Genomic DNA, 7891 nt, shown 5'->3' with positions numbered 1-7891 from the left:
GTGTCTTCTGAAAATGAGACTGTTGTATTCATTGCGCTGTGCTAAACACTTGTCATTCTCCCAATGCCAGGAAACAGATGAAGCTTGAAGAAAGAGGAAGGAATTTGGAAGCGTACAAACAAGCTGAGAAGAGGTTCAGAGATCAGGGCGCTCACTGGCAGCAGGGGCTGGGGTTAGGGCTGAGCAGGAGCAAAGCCGGAGCACATCAACCTCACCTCGTGTTTTCTCGGGGGCTTTATGGCCCTGGCAAGAGAGAGATGTTCACTGACGAGTCCCAGGCCGAGCCGTGAGCACAGCATGTTGTGTTGGAGCTGGGGGTTTTTTTTTGAGACGTTCAGCAGCCACACTCTCTAGTCAAGAGTCCTGAGGTTTGTTGCTGCTCCACTTTCATCCTCATATCCAGCTTCCAGCCCTTTTCTTCTCTCTGTCCAGTGTGTCTTTTGTGTTCCTTTCTTGTCCTGTGTGCTCCCCATCCCATTCCCGTTCCCTACGGAGGGGGAGGGTGTGGAGACTGGGGGCTCCGACGTGGTTTGGGGTACCCCAAGGTCCCTGGGAAAGGGAGCCGGGCTGCGCTGCAGGAGCAGGTGAGTCGGGCATGGGGGGGGGGGGGGGGGGTCATGCTGGGTGCCAGAACATTGAGAGGGAGGGGTGGGTGTAGAATGCATGAAAAACAGAACCATAAAAAATACCTAAATATAGTCTAAAAGGAATGTTTAAATGCTTTTTATTTGGGTAGAGGCACGGTTTTTATAGCTAATATAAAAATAAAATATAAAGAATAGAAATAGATTGGTATACATGTAAAATATAATGAAATATAAGTAGCAAATATCTATGAAAAATCTAGTGTATAACAGAAATAATGCAAATATAAGAATATGTATAAATATAAAATAGAGCTATGAGAATGGTAATAAGAATGGGGTAAAACATCAGTGAGAAATGGAAAAAAACCACATGAAAAATGGTGGGAAAAATCAGTGAGAAATGGAGAAAAATCAGTGAAAAACGGGGGGGGAATCTTTGAAAAATGGGGAAAAAAATCCGTGAGAAATGGGGGAAAAAAAATCCATGAAAAATGGGGGAATAAATCAGTGAGAAACGGGGAAAAGTGGGGGAAAAAATAATTGAGAAATGGGGAAAAAATCAGTGAGAAATGGGGGAAAAAATCCGAGACGAATGGCGGGAAAAGTCATTAAGAAATGGGGGAAAAATCAGTGAGAAACAGGGAAAAAAATCAATGAGAAATGGGGGAAAATTTGGGACAAAATCAGCGAGAAATGGGGGAAAAAGCAGTGGTAAATGGGGGAAAAGTCGATGAAAAATGGGGGAATATTCAGTGAGAAATGGGGGGGGGGGGGGGAAATCAGTGAGAAATGGGGAAAAAATCCATGGAAAACAGGCAAACAATCCATGGGCAATGGCGGGAACAGAGCGAGCTGTTGTCGCTCGTGCTGTGGTGGCCGATGCTGTGGGGAAAAAATAAGTGAAAAATGGGGGCAATAATCAGTGATAAATGGGGAGAAAATCAGTGATTAATGGGCGGAAAAATGCATGAAAAATGGAAGGAAAAATTCAGAGAGAAATGGGGGCAAATATCAGTGATAAATGGGGAAAAAAATCAGTGATTAATGGGGGGAAAAATGCATGGAAAATGGGGGGAAAATTCAGAGAGAAATGGGGGCAAAAATCAGTGAGCAATGGGGGGGAAAATCGGGAAATATCCATGGAAAAATGGGGAGAAAAAATCAGTGAGAAATGGGGGAAAAAATCAGTGAGAAATGGGGGAAACATCATGGTGAAATGGGGAAAAAAAATCTTTGATAAATTGGGGAAACAAATCATTGAGAAATGGGGGAAAAAAATCAGTGAGAAATGGGGAAAATATGGGAAAAAATCCACGAAAATTGTGGGGAAAAATCAGTAAGAAATGGGGGGAAAAATCCATGAAAAATGGCGGGAAAAATCAGATCGGCGATCGATAGCTAATGCGTGCCAATGGATTAGATCGGCGATCGATTGATCGCGCCTGCCGATCGATTAGATCGGCGATCGATTGATCGCGCCTGCCGATCGATTATATCGGCGATCGATTGCTAATGCCTGCCGATCGATTATATCGGCGATCGATTGATCGCGCCTGCCGATCGATTAGATCGGCGATCGATTGCTAATGCCTGCCGATCGATTAGATCGGCGATCGATTGATCGCGCCTGCCGATCGATTAGATCGGCGATCGATTGCTAATGCCTGCCGATCGATTAGATCGGCGATCGATTGATCGCGCCTGCCGATCGATTAGATCGGCGATCGATTGCTAATGCCTGCCGATCGATTAGATCGGCGATCGATTGCTAATGCCTGCCGATCGATTAGATCGGCGATCGATTGATCGCGCCTGCCGATCGATTAGATCGGCGATCGATTGCTAATGCCTGCCGATCGATTAGATCGGCGATCGATTTCCAATGCCTGCCGATCGATTGCTAATGCACACTATTTGCACACTCCTTGCACACCCTTTGCACTCATACAGAGGCAGGAGGTTTCTCAGTTCTGGTCGGGGTTTTTTGGGGCGTTCATTCAGGGGGATTTCCTCAAGGATTGGGACACTCCTTGATTCCATCCCTTGCCTGTCTCCCAAGCGCCACCCTGTGGGCAGAGCGCGGTACTGCGCGCGTGCCTCTCCCAAGATGGCGGCTCGGGTGTCGCTCCCCGACCTTCTAACTCTGGCTGCAAAAGGAGGGTGGCACAGCAAGGAGCCCGCTCGCTCTAGTGGGATGCCTGCGCACGACGCCGACACCGATCCCACGGGTGCGATTTTCGGCGGCGTTTCCAATCGTGCGGACATCTCCTTCAGCCCGCTTCGGCCCGGGGAAGAGGGGCGGGGCCGCCAGTGATGGTCCCGGCGCAGCCCGGGCAGGCTCGGGCGGAGCCGGGGCTTGGCGAGGCGGGGCACGGAGGTCCCGGGGACGGGACCGGGCGGGGTCGGGGCGGTGCTTTAGGGGCGGTCCCCAGTGGTCCCGGGCGGCACCGGGGGCGGGGCCGGGTGATCCCGGAGCGGTACCGAGCTGTGCTGGGGACGGTGCTGCAGGGGCGGTGCCGGGCCCGCCTCAGGGTGATTGAATGCCCAGAAATCGCCTCCTCTGCCCCGTGCTCACACTGAGCTGCGGGCTGCAGCGTGCTGTCGGAGCTCCGCACACAGCACGGATTTGGGCTTCCCCTCCTCTCAAACCCTCTCCCCCTTCTTCCTCCTCCTCATCTTCCTCTTTGTCCTCTGTCACTGCTGAGGCTCTGGAAAGAACTGAAATTCTGCAGGGAGAGATGTCCTCTCGTGGCCCCAGGGACTGCCTCGGCACGGGCCACGAGCGCCTCCGGCCCCTGCCTTCTCCTGCTTGAAAAGATCACCTGGAGCCCGAGCTCGGGGGGGGTGAAATCAGCTGAAATCCAGGTAACTCTGTCAAGTGCCCCCCAGGGACATCGGCGGGGCTGGGGGATGAGGGTTTGAAACAGCAAATTCTTTGGAATATACACCTGTCCCTGTGCCGATGCTGCTGAGCTTCCTGCCACAGTATATCCCCACTCCATGAGGCGCTGTGAGGTTATGGCAGTGGGAATTGAGCAGGGAATTCGGGGCTATGGGCATAATTCACGGGAGCTAGCAAAGCTGACAGCCAACCCCAAATCGGGGCACAGCACAGAGAACAATCTGTGTGCTGCCCTGTCAGCTCAAGCTCCTGGGCTGGGAAGTATTGGGAGTTAAATGTATGGAATTACACAAATCACAGCAACTGGCATCACCCAGAGGGACAATCCAAGGCCCAAACAATTCCTCCACAGTCCACTCTGGGAAAAACACCCTGTGCCTGCCAGGAGCTCTGACCCTGCTTTTCCTACCAGCTCCTGAGCAGTGTCAGGGCCACCACGACGCCTTTAAAATCCAGATAAACCCCAAATCCTACACAGTGAATAATCCAAAGAAAGTACTGAATTGTTGTCATTAAAAGCTCAAAACTCATTAAGAATTCTATGACAACAGTGTAATGGACTCCCAGGAACCTCATGAATGCTCTCGGTTTCATTTTTGTGTATTTTTACTCCCTCATTTGGCAGCTTGTAAAACTTATCCTGGAATTCAGAGGTCAAGCAGGATCGACTTTGGATTGACCTTCACCTCTGTTCCCACTTTGTGCAAACACAACTCGTGCCCAGGTGGGTGAACTCATCACCTCAGCTTTTCACTCCAGAGTATCCCCTCCTTATTTCCCTGTAGATGAACTCAGATCCACTCCTCACCTCCACTGGTCATCCAAGCGTCCATTCTGTTCCCCACAGGCCCTGGTGGCCCCAGGGAGCTCCCCTGGCCTTTCTCCTGCCCCTCTGCAGCCCGAGGTCGCTACACAAACAGTTCTTGTGTCCCCTCTAAATGACCCCGGGTTTTCTGCTCAATGAATGGCATGACCCGTGCCCACTGCTCATGATTCACCCAACCAAAACCAAGAGCAAATGTTGCTTGGGCTTTAAGAACTTGAAATAACTCTGAAGCAAAAGAAATCACCTTTTTCTTCTGGTTTTTATTTTTATTTTTTCATTTAAGATGCTGGACTTGCCTCTGTGGATGTGTGCTGAGCTCTCACTGCAGGGGACTGTCAGGCCTGAATGGCTGTGAGTTCGTGTTCTTCTCAGTAGGGAATCAGAAATTATTCTTAGACCATAGAATTGTTTTCTGAAACCTTTCCCCTTTCCTCTTTGTGCCTTTGAATTTTTCAGCTGTTCCCTGTTGTCACTTCCCCTGCCTGACTTCTGTGCAGCTCCTAGCTGGGAAAAACTGGGAAAACTTAGGGGGTACAGAGGTGGAATTTTTGGCTGGATTTTTCTAACATTTCTAATTTTGCTGAACTTATTTCCCCAGTGAGAAGAGCACGAACTCACAGCCATGCAGGCCTGACAGTCACTGCGGGAAATCTGACACAGTATTAATAAGTAACCTTTCCTGAGAGCAGTCACCACCCCAGTCCTCCAGCCTTGTCAAATGTTTGCAATGAATGGACCCAAGTTCTAATCCTTAATCTAAATTTATGTCAGCTTTTGTTAGAAAGATACCGGACAGTAAATCATACAAGAGAATTTAAAAATTGCACAAAGAATAACAGGCCCAGACCAAACCCAACCACCCCCATCACCGCTCCACCCCAATTTTGGGAGAAACAGTGATACAGTTTATAAATACTCTCCTTCCACACTATTCAGTCCTTCACCGCACATCCCCAGAGAGGAGTCCCTCAGACCTTGCTCCCCTGAACACCAGGAGAGCTGGAGTTTCACCCAGATCCCACATTCCCATGGCAGTTAATCCCAGCAGGGAGGCAAAGAGGAACCCTGCATCCTCTGACATAGCCCACAGCACGGGCAGCACCAGGAGCCCTCCAGGCTCAGACCTCTGGTGCTGAAGCCTCTGGGCTTTGGCTGATCAAACACCACAGCTCTTGGCAAAGATGCCAGGAGAGTCGTGATTCTTCCTGTCCTGAAAGAGAGGAGGAAAAGAAAATTAAGTCGACTGCAGAAGGATTCCAGCTCTCAACTTCTGCTCTGATTCCTCACTCTGGGGTTTTATCCATGACAAGTGACACCAATTCAGAGTGCCCTTTTCCAGCATTTTTATTCCTAACTATTTCAGACATTAAAAGGATGCTCATTTCTCTTATTGTATTCTTTGCTTAATTTTATTAGCGGCATTTTCATCCCAGACCCCACTTGTCAGTTCTTCAATCCTTTAGCACTGGACTTGGCACAAAGGGATACCCGTGGTGCTGCATCACAAGAAATCCCAAAGAGAAACCCCTTCCAAACCTGACGGAGAAAGCTTTCAAGGCACTCCAGAACACAGACAGCTTTTCCTGCCTTGTCAGGCCACACCAATTCTGTCCCATCCACCTGAACTGTGCAGGTGAGGAAAAGGCTTTCCTTGCTCCTCGGGAATCACTGTCTGAGACCACGGATGTCCATCCTGGGCAGCACCTGGAAACAACGTGGGAAAGGCAAAATGAGAGTGTTTTCTATCAGAAAATTACTACTACTAATAAAAATAACAATCAGAACTTCTGGACAAATTTAGTAACATCACTTTGATATGAGAAATACAGGCCATGCCCATCCTTGTAGCCCAGGTGAAAACAGGAAGGAGAACTAGAGGAAAAGCAGAGTCCCTTATTTGATCTCTGGACACAAACTGAGGCCTTTTCCCTGTGAAACCAAACTCACCCTTCCAGGGTTCCTGAGATCAGCTACGAGGAGGCTTTTGGCACTCCAAGAGCAGCTGGGTCACAGCTGGATGCGGCTTGGGTCTGGGAGACACCGTGCTCCTTCTGGAATTATAGCACGCAAATGCCTGCTCCTGGCCCCAGGCCCGGAGATAAAATCTGTGGGGTTTTTCCCTGTGCAACATTGTTCACCCCTCCCAGGTTCCTGAGATCTGCACAGAGGAGGCTTTGGGCACCCCAAAGGCAGCCAGGGTTACAGGTGGGGGCAGCTTGGGGCTGGGAGAAATCCTCATCCATTTGGAATTAATCAGGCAGAAACCTGGCTGGGTGCACAGGTCTCTGGACACGACCAGTGGCCCTTTCCCCTGTGAAACAAAACTCACCCTGCCAGGCTCCTGAGACCACTTAGGAGGAGGGGGTTTGACTCTCCAAGAGCAGTCGCAACGAGAGATGCTCACACAGAAGGCCATGCAGAAGAGGAAACGAGCGCACCCGCAGCCCCCCAAGGCGCGCCCCAACGCCCCAGACCCGGCACCGCCAGCTCGGGCAGTCCCATAAAGCATCCCCCGCCTCCGCAGCGGCGGGACAGGCGGGGCCCGGGGTCCCGAGGAAACCGAGCGTGCCCGGAGGCGCGGCAGGACGGCAGCGCAGCGCCGCCTGGCGGCGGAGCAGGAGAGCAGCGCCGGGCCCCATGGCAGTATCGGTAGCCGTGCGCCCCCTGCTGTCCGCGGCGATGCAGCGCCCGATGCCGAGTTCCACGCCCGTGTCGCCGAGGGAGAGGGGCACCGCTGGCTGGGGCCTCCCCGCCGACACGGACAGAAGCCGAAGCAGAAGCCCCGGTGCCATTGGCGGCCCCCTACCCAGCGGGCCGGGCTCCGCCGGGCCCGCGGCCCCGCGCGGTATCGGGGTCGTCCCGCTCCCGTCTTCGTCGCACCCGGGCCCTGCTCCTGGCATGAAGCGCGTCACCGCCCCGCGCCGTCCCGCCCCCCGCGCGTCATCGCGTGCGTTCGGCGGCCCGCCCCGGGGGCGGTGCCGGGGGGCGCTACCCGGGGCGGTGCCGGGGCAGTGCCGGGGGCGGCACCGGGGGCGGTGCCGGGGGCGTTCCCGGTCGCCGTGCCGGGGTAGCCCGGGGAGCGGTTCCGGGAGCGGTTCGGGGGGCGGTGCCGATTGCAGTCCCGGTCACTGTCCCCAGTCCCCGTCCCCAGTCCTGGTCCCGGTCCCAGTCCCCGGTTCCGGTCCCCGATCCTGGTCCCAGTCCCAGTTCCCCGTCCCGGAACCCGATCACGGTCCTGGTCCCCAGTCCCCAATCCCGGTCCCCGGTCCCTGTCTCCAGTCCCCGTCCCCGATCCCGGTTCCGGTCCCTGTCCCAGGTCCCCGTCCGCGATCCCGGTCCCTGTCCCATTTCCCCGTCCCGGTCCCCGATCCCAGTCCCGGTCCACGTCCCCGATCCCGATTTTTCCCCCCCTTTCACACTGATTTTTCCCCCGATTTATCAATGATTTTTTTTCCCATTTTTTCCCATTTCTCACTGATATTTCCCCCCATTTTTCAGGGATTTTTTTCCCCCATTTCTCACTGATTTTTTTTTCCCATTCTTCATGGAGTTTTCCCCCCGTTTTTCACTGATTTA

The 7891-nt window shown here is 52.8% G+C and overlaps 2 long non-coding RNA genes across 2 annotated transcripts; one reads left to right on the top strand and one right to left on the bottom strand.

Moving 5' to 3' along the window:
* The first annotated feature begins 3250 nt into the window (after positions 1-3250).
* LOC148217821 (uncharacterized) lies at positions 3251-5894 on the top strand. The gene is made up of 2 exons (XR_015800717.1): positions 3251-3452; positions 4115-5894. It is a non-coding gene; the product is annotated as an uncharacterized LOC148217821 (long non-coding RNA).
* Positions 4556-7108, bottom strand: LOC148217820 (uncharacterized). Its single transcript, XR_015800716.1, has 2 exons — positions 5852-7108; positions 4556-5525 (listed from the first exon to the last, which is right to left on the bottom strand). It is a non-coding gene; the product is annotated as an uncharacterized LOC148217820 (long non-coding RNA).
* Between the last annotated feature and the right edge of the window lie 783 nt (positions 7109-7891).

Source organism: Sturnus vulgaris, unplaced genomic scaffold (assembly GCF_052056855.1).
Source record: "Sturnus vulgaris isolate bStuVul1 unplaced genomic scaffold, bStuVul1.hap1 Scaffold_2151, whole genome shotgun sequence".
Classification (NCBI taxonomy): Eukaryota; Metazoa; Chordata; class Aves; order Passeriformes; family Sturnidae; genus Sturnus; species Sturnus vulgaris.
The sequence above is the reverse complement of the archived record's forward strand: the minus strand, read 5'-3'. Positions and strand labels throughout refer to the sequence as shown.